The sequence below is a fragment of the Phyllostomus discolor genome, chromosome 4 (assembly GCF_004126475.2).
Source record: "Phyllostomus discolor isolate MPI-MPIP mPhyDis1 chromosome 4, mPhyDis1.pri.v3, whole genome shotgun sequence".
NCBI lineage: Eukaryota > Metazoa > Chordata > Mammalia > Chiroptera > Phyllostomidae > Phyllostomus > Phyllostomus discolor.
Window position 1 is genome coordinate 43471849 of NC_040906.2, and position 18189 is coordinate 43490037.

General features: G+C 34.8%; 1 long non-coding RNA gene across 1 annotated transcript; it reads left to right on the forward strand.

Moving 5' to 3' along the window:
* Positions 1-1565: 1565 nt before the first annotated feature.
* On the forward strand, positions 1566-16513 carry LOC118500060. The gene is made up of 4 exons (XR_004902583.1): positions 1566-2090; positions 3208-3318; positions 3532-3577; positions 16282-16513. It is a non-coding gene; the product is annotated as an uncharacterized LOC118500060 (long non-coding RNA).
* Positions 16514-18189: the final 1676 nt, after the last annotated feature.

The window sequence follows — 18189 nt, forward strand, 5'->3', positions numbered from 1 at the left end:
GTGGCCAAAGGCAAAAGATGTTGATTGCTAAGCTACAGACAAAGCAAGTATTCTTACCTTCCTAAATGAAAATGCGGAAGAAGTTCATGGTTAGTGTGTGTGTGTATGTGTAATCACTATAATGAGTAGCATTGTTATTTTTGTCTAAATTGCTCAAGGATCTTTGAAAAATAAGCCCCAAACTGTCAGAAATAAACACTTTCACTTTATACATACAAGTGAGAATACAACTAAGAAATTAAAATTCTCAGCAAGAACTATATTCATGTATATTTAGTCACAAGTATTTATTGGACATATAATGTGATATGTAAGACACTTTTAGGATCTAAAATCAAGTTGTCTTGAGTTTCCCTGTTCAGCACAATGAACTCTTAACTATATTAAGAGTAATTAGTCTTTCTAAATATCAGTTTAATAATCCTCCAGTAGAATGAAATTATATTTGCATTTTATTTATCCAAGGAAGTAACACACTTTCTACAATCTAATGGAAATTTAAAACAGCCTTGCTCACAGCTGTCAAGAGATAAAGAAAACTAGAAGTAAACCCATAATTGATCATTTTCTAACTGGGAGATTCACATCACAAACAGGCATTAACATTGCCCTTTATCAACATCTGCATTGCCAACTGACAGCAAGGAAACATCTAGACCTGTGCTTTCCTCACAGACCCCATTTTGTCAACATTCCTCAACTGTTTCAATGCCTGCTCTTCAAGATAAGAAAGCACACCACATTACAGAGATATATATATACTCAGAATTGGTACAACAGCTTCAAACTGTCACTAGAGCTCTCCAAACCACAAACAGTACCTCCACTATGCAGGGAGAGCAACTGAAGTATTTTAAGCAATTCTCTGATACACACAATGGTTTCTTTTCTGTTGACAGTTACTCAGAGCCTCTGCTTTGGACTGAAGGTCAATGAAAATGTGAGCTGTAACCTTTGATACCTCTCAGCTGCTGATTCCTGGGTAATCACTCCCAGCATCCATAAGAGGACCCTGAAGTTCATTCAGCTGTGCTTTGTGCATTGGGTCCACAAGGAGTCAAGACCCAAAGGCTCTTTTGTCACACTTGGACTATAATCTACATTTTAATTGTTTCAAAAGTGGTATTTAACTAAACACACCAGTCCGTCTCAGTTTAAACCATGACACTTGCCAAGGTAAATTATACTTAATATTTAGCCTGATTTCCATGCCCCAATGAAAAGAATAAATGACTCCCTCTTTCTAAAATACTTTCCTTCTTAATTAATTTAAATGTGAAAAATAACCAAGATTTTTTAAATTTTTTGAGGTCAGGATAACCTCAGCTTGGATCCCATTTAGGATCAATGTCGCCTTAGACAATTTACCTAATATCTCTGAGATTTAATTTCTTCATCAATAAAATGGGAAGAGGAAATATCCATCTCACATTTAATGTGGTATTTAAGTGAGGTTGAATGTTTGGCATACCACAGACATGCAATAAATGTTAGCTCCCTTCACTAGTGTGGAGAAAAAAGACAACTAAGTTCACAAGCTTTATCTTGGAAAATTTTTGTATTTTTTGTGTTTTGAAAACCCATTTTTCATTAGCATAATGAGCCTTCACTTATAGCCAGAAAACTCTAAAGTGTTTTCCCTGAGCTTGTAAAGAAGAATCTGAAATTCAGCGTTATTACTCACCCAGCAACTAAATTTTTAAACTTAAATTCTAAACAGTAAAATGCATCATGTAGTAACAAAGGGCAGTCCCCAATCTCTTGTGGAAGAAGTAAGCTTAAACTCAAATCTCTGAAGATCTATAGCTAGGTAGATTCACAAATTTATATCATTTAAGGGGGACAATTGATAGAAAGACTCAAATCTCTAGTTCTAGCAGAGACTTCAAATAATTACAAAAGTCATAATTACCACAAAGACCAGTTTGTAACCATGGCTAACCGAATACTAGGCAGCTGACTATCAGTCAAAGGAAAGCAAGGGGGGTCATTTCTGTGTCACATAAAGAGAAGGGTTGCTGGTTGATGCCACTTTCTCTTTACTGCCTGCTGTTGGGTGCTCTGCAGAAGTGGCCAGAGGAGGAGGGCAGGTAAGATGTGACTCCAGCTCTTGGATAACAAACAGAGTGACAACCGGAAGCTCAGACTGGCAGTACCTGGTTGTCTCACCACCAAATTACCAAGGGTTGGGTAACCTTTTCTGTGCTCAAATGACTAAATGAAACCTGCTCAGTGATGGTTGCCAGTCCTTTCCAAAGTGGTATGTGGACTTTGGAGTAATTCTGAGCTCTGATTATGCGACTTAGCTGTCTGGTCTAGGGTAAGGTCCTTACCTTTCTCATCTGTAAACTGACCATTATACTAGTTCCCACTGAACAGGATGGTTAACTCAGTTAATATTTGTGAAGTACTCGGAACACTGGCTGCTCCACAGAAACTCTTTCATGGAGAGTCTTAAAATAAAAATAGTACACCCTCCTCATACAGCACCAAAATATTCAGAAAAATCATCTCAGATTTATGCCAAAATCTTAGTCTTCAACTAGGCAAGGAGTCAGACAACCAATTTTTTTTTTAGTAATTGAAATATTTCACTTGCTTCAATAAAAGTATTGATTAAATATCTAAGTGTATATATAAATATTATCTATTTAAGTAAAATATGTAAATATATAAGTCACATACACTATACACTGTTTATTATCTATTTCATTTAACATGCTAATGTACAGGGTTTTACTTTTAAGCATGATCAATTTCAAGATCAGATTAAAGAAGTGTTTACTTTGTATATCTGTATATATGAAAATAAAGTGTTTTTGTGTAGTCCATAACATTTCTATCCTATGATTATTTATGATTGATTATTTTCCATACATCATCTGTACTGAATTATTACAATTAATAAAACTCTTATTTTAGAAAGTTGGTTGTGCAAGTAGAGCCATTGACCAAACAACCTATACATAAAAAAAAAGTATGATGTGGTCTTACCTTGAAGTAATTACACTTGTGGTCTTCAAATATTGTTTTCTTTTACATTTTTGTTTTTATAATAAGATGTAGTTTCTGTATTCATAAAATATTGTAAGAGGATAATTTATAATTAAACATAGGGTGTAGGGACTCTCATAATTTACATTAGAACTTTTTCGGTATGTCTTGCACATGTGAACTTCAAAATGCTTTCCTCTCATTTGCAATTAGGAGCACTTCCGAGCGATGGCTCTAGTTTCCCTCCTCTGTGTGTCAGTGTCATGTCTCTGCTGATGAAACTACTGGTTGGTAGTGGGACATCTACATTTAAAGCATCACAGGGTATTTTTATTTGTGTTTTTTTAATATTATATTTGAAATTAGGCTATGCCTCGAAGGAGAAAATACATAATCATAATCTAATAGTCAATTGAACAACAAAAATATCAAATCAGTGATTATTTTACTCAAAACTGCTGGTATGACCTCTTTCCCAGGGGCTGGAGGAAGTATATGGTTATCTTATTCTCACTTTTAATCAAATATTACATTTAGGTTCTTCTGGAGTGGGAGCCATGTGTGATTCATCTATATCCCCAGGGTATGCATCATATATTATGTATAAATAAAAGTATATAAACTCAAATGGAGCAAGTTGAGAGGCTACACATGCAGCTCACTATAGAAGGCGCTAAACAACACATGTTTAAGTCATGATTATGCTATTTGACATATAGGTACATGATACTGAATATCTTTTTTTTTAAGTACAGAGCTTGTTTAATGCCAACAAAATGTTGTACGCTACAACAAAGGTTCAGATGCATTTCTAAAATGTAAAGAGAAATATTAAAATGTCATTTCCCTTTAGCTCTTCATGTTAGGCTAGCCATGCTTATTTTTCCATTTGCATTTAAAAATCTCACTTGCTGAGTTATATTTACTGGCTATCTTTTTTTAACAGAAATTTTAAAAAGATTTGATTTATTTATTTTTAGAGAGGGGGAAGGGAAGGAGAAAGAGAGGAAGAGAAACAGCCATGTGTAGTTGCCTCTCGAGAGCCCCCTACTGGGGACCTGGCCCACAACTCAGGAGTATACCCTGACTGGGAATTGAACTAGTGACCCTTTGGTTTGCAGGCCGGCACTCAATCCACTGAACCACACAAGCCAGGGCTGGCTATCTTTTTTTTAATAGTGGAAAGTAATAATCACTTTAGAAAAGTAATATTTTCTTATGTGAGGATGCCTATTCTACCCTCAAAATATTTGTAGTGATTGTTTTTCTATCTCCTCCAATAAAAAAGTGCTTCTTGGGAATTAATATAACCCTCAACTTGGGTCGACATACCTTTCCTTAAAATGTACACACACAAAACAAATGTGCACAGTGAGTGTCCTATTTCTTATGCTGGCATTACTTTCATAAGCTGAAAATGATTCTCCAGCTATCAAAACAGTCTAACATGGATTAGAACTTCAGTTAAACTCAAAGCTCTCAAATGGCACATTTGGGGGACTACCTATAAACTGACCTAAAAGTACAGATGGAGTATCAGTGGTGGGTCATGGGTACACATTGTGCATATACAGGTTTAGCCAGATACAGGGATAAAATGTTTATGCCTATATTAGTCATTTGTGGCTAAAAAACAATGCTAAACTTCTGTTTATAAGGAAGATATAGGATAAGTCTCTTTTATTATAAAAATAAAATAGCTTCTTCATTGTCAGGGAATTGTGAAAAAATAGTATTTTCAATAATTGCAAAACTATTGAAATAATCCAGGATAAAACAGATGAGTACCTAAATGACTATAACAGTATTGAGATTGGAGAGAAGTGGCAGTTCTGAGATAGTTAGAAGACATAATCAATAGGTCTTACTGGTCCATTGGATGTAGGAAAAAGGGAGGAATCATATGATGACCAACTTTCATTTTCGACTGCATGGGTGCATAGTGATACTGCTTTTTGAGATCAGGAGCACAGGAAGAGAAGCAGATTTGGAGTTTGGAAGGAAGGAGAAGACTGAGAAGATGCGTGTAGTTCGGGGTATGTTGGAGGTGTGCATGGGACATTTAAAGGAGGATATCAAGTAAGTAGGATGTCATCGATATGGTGAGCAGCTAGACTGGGAGTAGAGATTTCACAAAATTAGAACACAGGTAGTAACTGAAGCCATGAGTGTATACAAGGTAATAATGTGTATACTGAAAATAATGTAAAGAGAGGGAAAAGCATTGGGAATGGTTCTCCATATCATTATATTGGTCACTAAGAGGTATTGCCTTATTAAAAGACTGAACTATTGAAAATATGTGCTAGGATAGCATGAAGTGATATTTAACATAAAGCTAGCAAAGCTGTAAATAAATTTTGCTTTCTAACTCCTTCAACATCCTTTTGTTACATAGTGTGGTTTCCTCAGGTTACCACATACATTTACTCCCTGGGCTGTCAAGGCCAGTTGGTTTCACTTTACACCACACAAACAAGCATGTGGCATGAGGTTAAATCCTCCTAACCACTCTTCTTGTTATTTACATGTGTTTTAAAAACCAGGGACCCACACAACCAAGGAATTCAATTAGAATCACTCACATCTTCTAATTTGTCATACATAAAACTACTGTGGAAATGATTGATATCATATATGTTTCACAACTGCCCGTGTTTCAACTTCCTCTGTAAACTTTGGTGATCAAGACCTTTAAGAAAGAGATTTCAAGACCTCACTAATCACAGGCTCCTTGTCTCTGTTCTTCGTTTGGTTCTATCAATTGCAAAGGACATTCTGCAAACCTTAAACTCTCCATTAAACTTTACCAAAGAAGCAGGATTCCATGTATGAATTGTGAAGTAAATGTTAAACTAAACTAATATATCAAAAACAAAACAATCCCAGGCCATATCTATCATTATAAATAATCCTTAGATTATTTTCTGAGACCATTAGAATTATAATAGCTGCTATGAGATTTGTCCATTTTCTTTTGGTAAAATCTTTTAATATTTAAAAATTCTGAGCTGTCTCATAATATCTAAATGACCATCCCCTCCTATCCCTTGCCATTAAAGCCAGGGTTCCAGTTACTATTTTTTTTGTAAGTTACCTCTTAAGCCTCATGGTTTTATGAAAATGCCGAACCCACTATCAACTTCACACACATAGAATTAATCTTCATTTATGTTTTCATATATTCTAAAGTTTCCCATTAGAAAGCATTCCTCTTCCTCACATATATTAAGTTCTATATATCCATTATAAAGTCAAATTGCCTCTGAAGAAAGATGATGATGAAGATATAATGTTCACTCTGATGTCATGAATCTAACACACTTCCATAATCCTTGGTGCCTTAAGGTATTTTTGCTTCCTCTTCATCTAAAAAGACACCAAAATGATATGTACTATCAGAGTATTTAAGGCAGGAACTGACTCTGAAAGCCTTAGTTTACTGTAGAGTTAAGACATCATGTAAGGTTGGATCCTTTTGAAGTGTTTTACTACAAGTGTTTCCAATAAAGTATAGAGCTAGATGGAAAATTTCAGGAACTGTCATTTTTTAAAAAATAGAGTGAGTTTTAGACTTAGAAAAAATGATAGGGAAACCAATACCTTGGTTTGATCCAAAATGAATTCAAATTGCTCCTTCATGATCAAGTGAATTAAGTTTGCCTAGAATAAAAACGGAGAAAATTACATTATCTCTCCTCTATATATTCCAACTGGCTTGCTTTTTCTTCATTAGTAGTACCTTTCTGCAATGGGATGATGTGTGATGGGTGAACAACTCAACATCTAGAAAAGTATCTGGTCTATAACAGGCAATAATCAGCATTTGTAGGTAAAGGTGCTAGATATTCAGATTGATCGATATTGATGGTATTCATTAAGGAAGAGAATAAGAAGTAGTATGTAGGCTTGTTAGAGTATAGCTCTGCCACAATCAACTACAGGTTTAGCTCTCAAATCCATCACTTACTAGCTGTGTGAATTGGGCAAATTATTTAGCTTTCCTGAACTTTGGTTCTTTCTATAAGAGAATGGTAATACCTGTCTTTGGATATTACATGAAGATTAAATGACAAAATGTATATAAAGCATTTATCACCGTGGTTCACAGTAGAGCTCTTAAAAATGACAACAAAAACAAAATAAACTTAAACCAATATTTCTGAAAGAAATATGGTTTATTTCCCACTATTTGTTTAAAAAGAAATGACTTTGAGTGCAAACTAGTCAACTGAATATCCATGTTTATCTCACTTTCTCCCATGACTATATTTCAATGAGAGTAAATATAGGCTAAAAACAAAACCTCAAGAGAATTAGAAAACAAGCCACAGACTAGAATATTTGCAAAAGACATATCTGATAAAGAACTGTTATCCAAAACATACAAAGAACTCTTAAACTCAACAAGAAGAAAATGAGAAACCCAGTTAAAAAATAAGTATAAGCCCAAACAAGCCACTTCATCTGAAGAAATATAGTGGTAAGTAAACATATGAGAAGACGTTTAACATCACATGTCATTTGGGAATTTCAAATTATAACAACAATGAGATATCACTGCATACCTATTAAAATGCCAAAATCCATAACACTGAACCACTAAATGCTGGCAAGGATGCAGAGCAATGAAAACTCTCATTCATCACTGGTGGGAATGCAAAATGATACAGCCACTTTAGAAGGCAGTTTGGCCATTTCTTACAAAACAGAACACAATATTACCATATGATCCAGCAATCACGTTCCTTGGTATTTATCCAAGTGAATGGAAAACATAAGTTTCCATGTCCACACAAAAACCTACATATAGATGTTTAAAGAAGCTTTATTCATAATTGCTAAAACCTGGAAGCAACCAAGATGTCCTTCAGTAGATAAGGTGACAAATAAACTGGGCTGCACTGAGACAAAACAGTATTACTCAATATTAAAAAGAAATGAGCTGTCAAGCCATGAAGAGACATGAAGGGAACTTAAATGCATATGAAGTGAAAGAAGCCATTCTGAAAAGGCAAAATAATAAAAACTTTGGTAATTGCCAAGAGTTAAGAGGGTTGGAGGGATGAGTAGGCAGAGCACAGAGAATTTCTAAGGCAGTGACACTATTCTGTTTGACATTACAGTAGTAGATACATGTCATTATAAATTGTCAAAACCCAGAAAAATGCACAACACCAAGAGTGAACCCTAATATAAACAATGGGCTTTAGGTGATAATGATGAATAAATGCAGGTTTATCAACTATAACAGATGAACCACTATGGTAAGTGATCTTGATAGGGTGGGGCACGTATAGGGGCAGCAAGTACATGGGAACTCACTGTACTTTCCCGTCAATTTTTGCTGTGAACCTAAAACTGCTCTAGACAATAAATTCTGTTAATTAAAAGAGGAAAACAACCCACACAAATATTTTCTTATATTTAATTAATATTGTACAGTTGCCTATAATGCAACTGTGTTATTTTTTTAAAAAAACTGGAGCAAAAGAAAATCTTGGTTACACAATAGAATTCTATGCAGCAGAAAGAAGGAGCTCCTACCCTTTGCAACAGCATGGATGCAACTGGAAAGCATTATGCTAAGCAAAATAAGCCAGGCAGTGAAAGACAAATACCATATAATCTCACCTTTAACAGGAACCTAAATAACAAACAAGCAAAATATAACCAAAGACACTGAAATAGAGAACAGACTGACAGAGTTCAGAGGGGAGAGGAGAGGGAATTTCAGGGGAAATTCAGGGGAAAAGGGGAAGGGTTTACAGGAACAAGTATAAAGGACACATGGATAAAAACTAGGGGCAGGTGGAAATGGGAGAGAGGAGGGGAGGGCTGGGTGGGTGGGTTGGGATGGGAGTAAAAGATAGAAAATTGTACTGCAACAACAATGAAAATAAAATTAAAGAAAGAAAAAGTCTTGGTTATTAACATACATTGTTTGCTATTTTAACTCTGTCAAATAGTCAATCTGTTATTATATTATGACATTAAGGGAATCACTTCCAAATGCAGGACATTCTATAATTATTGGTTTCTGAAAGAATCTTCATTGTGATCTAAATATTTCACAACATCCCTTTTTCTCTTAGGGTAAAGTATTTCTGAATTCCCTCTTGTGTTTTGAGGTAGCACACCATCAAATATACACAGCTAAGTGATATATTCTTCTATAGCTTATAAAAGTAATAGATATTAAATTTTTAGCAGCCCATGTCCCCTGAAGGATACAAACAGGAACCTTATAAATCAATCTATGTCAGTTAATGGTTTTCTTCTGTAAAATGCCACTTGCCTTAGGTGCCTATTTAATTGTTAAGCACAAGCAAAACACCTCAGAAATAATTCAGAAGTGTTAATATATCACTGCTGATCTGTAAAAATCAATTTATAGTTTAACATTCATCATTTTTATTTCCATGGAGAAGCAATTAACCATTAAAGTAAGCTTATTTAATCCTGAGTCTATTATATTATTTGTTCTTCTCATTGCTATATCTGACCCAAGATGGAAATGAAAATATTAATATAATTTTTACCATCATCCTAAGTCCCTGGATACATATTTACCACCCCCAAATGATAGTGGATTTGAGTCCTGTAATTAAAATGTGGCCTCAACTACATTTAGAGGATTTTATGCTGAAGTACTATAATTGGGAAAAACACGAGAAATTAGATGCACTTGGTTTTCATTCAACTTAACTGCTTACTAGGTGTATGACACTGTGAAATTAATTCAAGAAACTATAACATGGAGATGGATATTTATAAATTTTAAGTGAATTTATAAATATGAAGAACAAATGTTTTGTTTTCTCCATGACTTCTCAGTTTCTTTTTACTCATTTATCACATTGAGAACAACTGTTACTTGTAGAACTGATCATTCAATGAAAGAATATATGCCAAAAATTACTGGAATGTACTAGATGCTTGAAAAATGTCAAATTCCACTGGAAAAAAAACGTGGCCTCAAGAAAATTTCCATAGCACTGTCATGTAACAAAAATGAGACATACACACACACACACACAAAGAGAGATCTTGTATGAGAATAAGATAAAGAAGAAATTTCAAAATCATTTCTGTGTTTCCCCAAGTGAAGTAAAAAGAAAAACCATGAGCACAAATTAATATGAAATAAAATTTTAAAAAGGAGAGAGATTCATTCTCTAAAATAATCTCAGTTTGGTTTAAAACTTTGGGAAGGTGACAATTTGCTGTGACATTCTAGACTTCTCTAAACCAGTTTTCTAATTTTGATGAAACAGTGGAGGCAGAAGTATTGAGTATCAAGGTGGACTGTGGAGGGGCTGATATTAAAGTGCATAGATGGGGATAAGCTAAAGTGTTTCCCTTATTTTTTGGTTCCATAACATTCATAGTTGTGTTATTATATGGTCTGAAATATGTAGGAAATAATGAATAAAATGTTTATAATCCTATCTAGATTTTTTTTATCTGTGATCAGACTATCTACAATGTGAGATAGCTCAAGTAATTGACTCAATGTCTGAATGAAATGTCTAAAATACATAGTAGCTATTTTCTGGCTCTTTAAGAACTTAATTTTGTTTACCTTAGGACCCTACCCTAACCCCATCTACAGTAATCCTGTTCAGTCACATAATCTGGATTGAGTACACTGACAACTGGTTTGCTTACCCCTTTCCTGGTCTCACTTGTTGGCAGTCCTTGGGTCTACCCAAAGAGAATGCTATTTTCCCTTAGCCATGATGATTTGTTCAGTGATGAAGAGTATGACCGAATCCAACTCTTTTCAAGAGTTTTGCCAGGAATATCTGTAAAGATATCGTAGGATTTCAGAAATGTATAGTGGCCATATATAAAATTGGTAAATTTTGTGAAAGAATATATAGGAAAGCATAAATACACAGAAAGCCATGCCATATTTCTATTATAGGTTGGAAGGCTCATAATTGATTAAAATATTCTCTCCAAGTTACTATATTCATATTATTCATTTTGACTAAAATAAATAAACAGATAAAACCAGAATGTTTAGTTTGTCTGACAGGTTAAACACATGAAAAAAGCTCAGGTGGAACAGATAAATTAGATTTTAAGTATTAAAAAAAGCTGAAAAATTATACAAAATATTAAACTAAAATTAAACTAAATGGACCAAAGATGAAACTATAAGATCTGAAACAATGAATTACAGAGAAGACATAAGTACTAAACTTATGGACCTTGGTATTTGAAAAAATTTTATGAATTTGGTCTCAAAGGCAAGTGAAGTAAAAGCAAAAATAAGTGAATGGGACTATATCAAACTAAAAAGCTTCTACACAGCAAAAGAAACCACCAACAAAACAAAAGGGCATCTAGCCAAATGGGAGAAGATATTTGCAAACAACACCTCTGAAAGGGCTCAATATTCCAAATGTATAAAGAAATCATACAACAATGGAAAACAAACAATCCAATTAAAAAACCAGCAGACAACCTGACAGACACTTCTCCCAAGAAGACATACAAATAATCAAAAGATGTATGAAAAGATGCTCAATTTCAAGAAAATTCAAATAAAAAACTATAAGGAGATATACCTCTTTTCTCCCCACCACCAACAACAAAAAAACAACTATAAAAAGATACACCTCATACCTTTTAGAATAGCTATCATCAACAAGACAAGTAATAGTAAGTATTGGGGAGGTTGTGGAGAAAAAGGAACCCTCATTCACTGCTGATGGAAAGGTGAACTGGTACAGCCACTATGGAAAACTGTATGGAGGTTCCTCAAAAAATTAAGAATAGGGTTACCATATGATCTAACAACCCTTCTTCTGGCTATCTACCCAAAAAATATGGAAACATTTATTTGTAAAGATATATATCCCTACATTTATTGTAGCATTATTCATGGTGGCCAAGACATGGAAATAACCAAAGTGTTCTTCAATAGATGATTGGATAAAGAAGATATGGTACATCTACACAATGGAATATGACTCAACCATAAGAAAAGATGAAATACTGCCATTTTCAACAACATGGATGGATCTCGAGAATCCCATTTATGTTAAGAAAAATTAGGTCAACTGGGAAAAGTCAAGAACTGTATGATTTCACTAATATGTGGGATATAAAGCTGAAAGCAACAAATGAACAAACAAATAAAAACTCATAGACACAGACAATAGTGTGGTGGCTACCAGAGGGAAATGGAGTTGAGGGGAAGGTCATAAAGAGTAGAAGGGGCATAAGTGGTGATGAGAGAAAATTTGACTTTGAATAGGAAACACACAATTCAATGCACAGTTGATGTAGTATAAAGTTGTACACTTAAAACCTATAATTTTAACCAATGTCACCCAATAAATTTAATTTAAAAAATTTTAAATATTAGGAAAATCATAAGAGCAAGTATTACATAATCTTGAGGTAGAAAGCTTTCCCAGTTGATATCCAAAGGTCTTAAAACATAAAAAATAGAACTGACTACATATTTGTACAGAAGAATATACAAAATCGAAAGACAAATAAAACTCTGAAGAGAATTTTCATAACCTAGGTAAAGAAACAGCACATTCAAACAATTCCACAAGAAGAAACAGTTGCACATGAAAAAATAATTGCAAAGAAAATCAATGGCCAATAATCATATGAAAGATGACCACCAAAAATGCAAATTAACGTGATATCATCCTTCATCCCTCAGAGTAGCAAAGATATATAAGTACTGTTAATGCCAAGTATTGATGAGAGTGTAAGGAAATGGGTTTTCTTATATGTTTGTGGTAATATAAGTTAGTTCATTATTTTGGAGGGCAATATTTATTATAATGTTGTTATAAGAGCAAAAATATTTTTAAACCATTGAAATGCCCATCAAGACAGATTTGGCTAATAAATTAAGATATAACTATAAGATAAATGCCAAATATCTACTAAAACATATAAGAGAGATGTATGTGATTTTATGTGAAAAGAAATTTCTAGTATAAAACATATGAGTTACAAAAAAAGCTATAAAAACAAATATCCAATTTTTTTCACATATCAATTATTACTTAGTTATACCTATTGAGTGCTCACCACTTAATGCCAGACACTCAGTAGGCTACACACCAAGGGATGCATATGCAAGCACAAATGTGTGCAAGCACATACATCTATATGTGCGCACATGCATCAAACTTTTATTACCCTTGTGAAATGAGAGAAGTGGAGTGCAGGGTGGGGTGGAGGGAAACGGTCGACAGGTAGTTAGTTTCAAGAAGGATGAGAGGTTCCCTTACTACAACACACAGCCATATTTGCTTGAATTATTTTTATTGTGGACATGTATTAGCTTTATTCTCTGGGGAAAAAATCAAATATAGTTTCATTCTGAAAGAAAGAGAAATGTAAATATATGATATTTTGTTAACTCTCAGAAAAGCTACTGTTTTCAAAAGATGAACTGTAATTTTTGTGTGTGCTGCTTTCCCAAATACAGAGCCTTGTACCTTCTATGTGCCAAGAGTTTCTTCACATGGAAAATTATTGATAAAAGGCAGCTCGTGCCGAGTGACAAAATTGTTCTATCAGCAGGTCTTGGGAATGACAAGATTTTGTAGCTTGGATCTAGTTCCTATTATATTAAGAAATTAATGCTATAAAAGTGTGTAGCTTTTAAAAATATGTATTTTTCCATAGTATACTAATGTCAAATAATGAAAAAAAGGACAATTTTAGTTTTTGTGAATTATGTAGCTCTCTGGACATTTAATATTTTCAACATAACATAGCTTTTATTCTGCTGCCTTTGGTGAAGACAAGTTTAAGTAAATTTATAAACTGTAAATTATACACAAACAAATGTATGCACATGCTGTTTGAATAGCTTTAACATACTTATTCTGACATTGATCAATTCTAAGATAATAAAAGAAAAATTATTTGTTTTACAAGAGTGCCTCCAGCAAACTGTAACTTATATAATTCTCAACAGCCTAGCTTAGGATATACTTGGGATCACAAACACATAATTAAAATGCTTTGTCAAATAATAAAACACCTTTGACTCCAGGGGCAGACTTATTTACCAAGATTGAAAATATGGAAAATAACAAAAAGGGATCTTCTTTTTTAATAATGGATTTCTTTTTTTATTTCTTAAAATATATTTTATTGATTATGCTATTATAGTTGTCCCAGTTTTCCCCCCTTTGTGCCCCTCCATCCATACACACCTTCACTCCAGTGGGGCCTTAGTCCCACTAAGTTCATGTGCATGGGTTGTGCATATAAGTCCTTTGGCTTCTCCATCTCCTGTAATTTTCTTGACATGCCCCTATTTTGTACCTACCAATTATGCTTTTTAATCTCTGTACCTTTTCCTTCCAATCTCCCCCTCCCTCTTTCAGCTGATAGCCCATTCCTGTTCTGGTTATTTGCTTAGTTTGTTTTTGTAGATTCAAGTTGATAGTTGTGCATTTTTTGCCATTTTACTACTCATAGTTTTGATCTTCTTTTTCTTAAATAAGTCCCTTAATGTTTCATTTAATAATAAGGGCTTGGTAATGATGAACTTCTTTAGCTTTATCTTGTCTGGGAAGCACTTTATCTTCCCTTCCATTCTAAATGATAGCCTTGCTGGATAGAGCAATCTAGGTTGTAGGTCCTTGCTTTTCATCACTCTGAATATTTATTGCCAGCCACTTCTTGACTGCAAAGTTTCTTTTGAGAAATCAGCTTACAGTCTTATAGGAACTTCTTTGTAGGGAACTCTCTGCTTTTCTCTTGCTGCTTTTAAGGTTCTCTCTTTGGCTCTCTCTTTATTTTTAACCTTTGGCATTTTAATTATGATGTGTGTTGGTGTGGTCCTTTTTGGGTCCAACTTGTTTGGGTCTCTCTATGTTTCCCAGACTTTTATGTCTATTTCCTTCACCAAATTAGGGAAATTTTCTTTCACTGTCAAATAAGTTTTCAATTTCTCACTCTTCCTCTTCTCCTTCTGGCACCTCTATGATTCAGATGTTTGTATGTATAAAATTGTCCCAGGGGCTCCTAAGCCTATTCTTGTTTATTTGAATTAGTTTTTCTTTCTGCTGTTCTGATTGAATACTTTTTCCTTTCTTTTTTTTCCGAATTGTTGATTTTATTCTCAGCTTCAGCCTCTCCACTGTTGGTTCCCTGTAGATTTTTCTTTATTTCACGTAGCATAATCTTCATTTCTTCCCTTATGTTATTGCCTTACTCAATGAATTCTTTGAGCCTCCTGATCTCCAGTGTTTTGAACCCCTCATCTGATAGGCTGGTTATCTCCATTTCATTTAGTTCTTTTTTTAACATTTTTTTATTGTTGTTTAAGTATAATTGTCTCCATTTCCCCTTCACCATTCCCCCACCCCACCCCCACCATCCCCACTTCTCACCCTTAATCCTACCCCCCTGTGGTTTTGTCCACATGTCCTTTATTGATGTTCCTTTCTGAGGTTTTGTTCTGTTCTTTCATTTGGGTCATATTTCTTCATCTTCTCAATTTGACAGCCTCCCTGTATTTTTTTCTGTGTATTAGATAGAGCTGCTTTGACTCCCTGTTTTAGAAAAGGCACCTATAAACAAATTGTGTGGGGTAGAGCCTTAGGTAATTGCCAAAGTGGGGCAACCCATTGCACTGTTTTGTGGCTCTATGTAGGGGGAGAGCTTGGAGAGAGGACAGGACCACTGCCTGGCTTCTGGAAGTTTGCCCAGTACTCATCACATTTCCAGGCTCTTCACCCACTTCCTGTATGTGACTGGCACTCTTCCAGCTGTTTCCCTGCTGACGAATCCCAGAGTGGGTGGGTTTACCTACATTCTAAGTTTGTGCAGGCCCTTGAAATGGACTCTCCTAAAAATCTGGCAGTTTTTTCCACAGCCCCAACACCTACTGGTTTTTACAGTCTGAAGTTATGGGTGTCTGTCTTCCTGGTGCTGGAACCCTGGGCTGTGAGGTCTTGCCTGAGGCTGGGATCACTTGCTCCCAAGATATCTCTCCTGATTTTTAACCACCATATGCAAATGTGGGATGACTGGTTTGCTGCCTTCACCCATATCTGCAACTCTGCCCCATCTACCTGTCTGAATATAGCTTCTTTAAATCCTTGGTTGTTTGGCTTCCATACAGCTTGATTTTCAGACAGTTCTGGTTGTTTGTTTTGAGATATAGTTGTAATTCTCTCTGTGGTTGTATGAGGAAGAGAAGTGTGTCTACCTACAATTCCACCTTGACCAGATTCAAATGATGGATTTCTCATCCTTTGTGTCTGTTTTGTCTTTGCCTAGTTCCAGTAGTGGTCTGTGTGCTGAGAGTAACCCACAGGCAGACCTTCTGGGCTTGCTGTGCTCAGAGGAGTGGCTTCAGAGGCCTTTCCATCCGGAGATACAGTCAGTGAGGCCAGGTCATGAGAGGAGCATGTTAAGCAAGGCAAACAGTGATGGGAACTGAAAAAGGGGTATTAAGTTCAACTTTAGAATTCACTAAGGGTCACTGCCACAATAAACATTTGTAACTGAAGGTGTGACTTTCTGCTTTTCTGTGTTGCTATCTTCTGTACCAGTTGTGTTATGAAAATGAGCACATCAACTCTAAAAGAGAAGATCATCCTGTTCAATCAAGCAAAATCAAATGACATGAAAAATTCTCACCTCTGCAGGGTGAACAATTGTCCTCCAACTATCAGGTCCACTTTTCAAGGATCCCTTTGGTTAAGGATTAAATATATCCGTTGAGAAGAAATATCAAAAGCCCAACAGGATTAGCCTGGAATCACAGGCAGAAATGCATGGATTTGAGGATCACAAAAACAGCAGATTGAAAGACCCATTATTTGCTCTCAAGTTACCCTCTTGAAAAGAGCACCCTTGCCATAAAAGTGCGTATTAGTGTGTACAAAAGAAATAATAGTGTTTCTTTTGTAAATTCCTGCAGTGTCTTCCAGAAATATGCCGCTAATATGACTTTGAGCATTCAAGGAAATAGGGAGTTAGGCTTTGCAACAGGACTGTATTTTGTAAGAGCACATTATACTTATGAACTTAACAAGACCTGTCTCGGTTTCTTCATGGGTCTTTAAAAACTGCCATTTTGAATTCAAACTCTTGCACTCAGTAAATATAATTCACAAAATTACATAAAATGTGATTTTTCATCACTAAAAATTGTTAGGTCACAATAAGAAGGTACTGAGTGAGTCAATGACTAGCTACTTTCCCTCCTACTTAATACTAAATTAAGTAGCCATGCCCTAGCCAGTGTGGCTCAGTTGGTTGGAACGTTGTCTCATACCTGAAAGGATTCAGGCTCAATTCCTGGTCATGGCACATACCTAGGTTGTGGGTTTGATTCCTGATCTAGGCACATATGGGATGCAACCAATCAGTGCTTCTCAATGTTTCTTCATTGTTTCATTATCTTCAATGTTTCTTTCTCTGCCTTCCTCTCTCTTCTTCTCTCTCTAAAAACAATGAAAAAAAATGTCCTCAGGTGAGAATTAAAAATGAAATAAAGTAACCAAAAAGAATGAGTTCATCCTCATTATCCATAAGCAGAAAAAAATTAAGAACTCATCATACCTACATTAAAAGATGTTGTGAGGTAGAGATATGAGAGTGTCTTTGTTCTCCTGACATTATTTTGCCAAAGCATTTTTTAAACTATTTTGTAAAAATTAAATTTTGTTTTTTGCATGGCCAGAAATTATACTAAAATAGTTAAAGGCAGATTTTTAAAAGAAAATATCACTTTGAAGAAGAAAGTATTACACTATGTACTTCTGCATATAAGTATCAGTGAGGAGACTAACATTCTACAGCACTGCTTGCTAACTGAGGCCCTAGGAACATCATATTAGGTTGGTCTAAATGAAAGACTTGATAGCAAAGTTTTAAATGTCAAATTAAAACATCACACCTTTTAAAAATTAATGTAGAATGTGCAAAATGAACCAAAAACCAAGAAATAACTGTTTGGCATTCAGTAGTACTTAAAAGGATAACAAAAAGAAGACAGTTTAGGCAATTATTCCAATATTTTATACCCTGTATCCACTTATTAAGGGGAAAATTAACAGATATCACTCAATGTATAAAGTGTATAATTCCATACATAACCATATTTTAATCTTCTATATTTCCTCAAAGCTAATTGTAGAGCTCAGCTCTGTGACTATTAGACTATAGGAGTTGCTAGTG